This window comes from Haemaphysalis longicornis, unplaced genomic scaffold, assembly GCF_048455015.1.
Source record: "Haemaphysalis longicornis isolate Haplotype H1 unplaced genomic scaffold, Haemaphysalis longicornis Haplotype H1 scaffold_1, whole genome shotgun sequence".
Lineage (NCBI taxonomy): Eukaryota > Metazoa > Arthropoda > Arachnida > Ixodida > Ixodidae > Haemaphysalis > Haemaphysalis longicornis.
The window spans coordinates 171,492,377-171,494,050 of record NW_027526203.1 but is presented as its reverse complement, the minus strand read 5'-3'; positions in this window follow the sequence as shown (position 1 = coordinate 171,494,050).

Here is a 1,674-nt window from a genome sequence, read left to right as displayed (position 1 = left end):
GCCAGTCTTGCTGAAGCAAGTGCCATTTCGAGAACGCAGTTTTTCAACGAAGTCATCGCGGAAGCTCAACAGGATCGCAACCTCTTGGTGGCAAGTACAGCCAATGCCCAAATGGCAATTCTGCTAAGCAAAATAACGGCGGTTAACCTCGGCAGTGCCAACTACGAGCTTGCACCGTACATGAAACCACCACCCAACACCTTCCGTGACCTCATCCACGGTCTGGAAGATGACATCCCCCGGGACGGCCTACAAGAACTTCCGAGAAGCCAACCGCCCGCTCCTCCTGCACGCTCGGCTCATGGGTCGCACCACATCTGCCCTCCTGACGTTTAACGGCACTCGGGTGCCCTACTACGTTCGAGTGGGCTGTGTACTTCACCGCTGCCTACCATACCGCCGCATCGCCCAGGTTTGTCAACTCTGTGGTGACGTCGGACATCGTCAAGACATCTGCCCCCACCCGTACTCACCGAAGTGCCCTCGCTGCCACGTCGTCAACCCATCCCCCCAGCACGACTGTAAACCTACGTGGAGAACGTTCATCTTAAGCGCATAAAATCACACGGACACAGAGGACAAGGACGAGCGCTTGTCCTTGTCTTCTGTGTCTGTGTGATTTTATGCGATTAAGATGAACGTTATGGAATACCAACTAGCCTGAACGCAAGCCCTTCTACGTGCATACTATGCCAACAAACACATCCCACCGCCAGCAAGGATTGCCCGAAACGCGTCCTGTCCAGACTCGGCCCGAAACGGGTCATCTCACCACCCCCCGCTGAAACGACGAAGACTGCCCGCCAGAACAAGCGCCAATACAAGACGCCCTCTAGCACCGCGCCCGGCCTCAGCAAGGTGAGCTGGTCCAACATGGTAGCGCAAACTCCCACTGCTCATGACTTCCCCCCTCTCCCACCCTTACTCACTACCCCCCCCCCCCCCCCCCCCGACAACTTCTCAGCAAACTCCCGTTGCTCATGACTCCTCCTCCTCCAACCCAAAGCAACCAGCCCATCGGAAACACCTCAACAAGTCCCCCTCTCTCCCAACCTTCATGAAGTCCTTCGAAACATCCAGCAACAACAAGCAGCCCTCAGCGAACGCCTCAATTCATTGGCGGCAGCTGTAGCTGCTATTCAAAGCCCCTTCTTATGCACTAACCCACCCAGAACTCTCCCAACACAGACTTTGCAAGCCGAGCGTGCTGCGGCCATCCTTGAAGAGAACATACCAACACGAATAATCCCCCTCATCGACCAACGCCTGGAAGAGGCCATCGGTGACTCCCAATCGACCACCACAACATCCCTGACTTTTATTCAGAAGATGGGCGAAGTGCTTACTGCCCGCATCACAAACATTGAGAAGGCCTTCGCTAGCAACTCTACATTTCCCATCTCGCAATCCAAGAAAGCCAAACTCCAACCACCCAATCCTGACGATCCTATTGTCCTAGCAACTGCCCTCTCCAACGACGATGTCTAACTCCCCGGCCCTGAACATCTATCAATGGAATTGCCGATCCTTAAATAACAAAAAAGCTCAATTGGGATTCTACATCACCCCTGCCCCTCCCGATATCATCGCCCTCCAGGAAACCGACACGCCTGCCCTGAAATTCGTGGGTACGCGGCCTACACCAAGATCACTTCCACCGCACTGCAATACTAG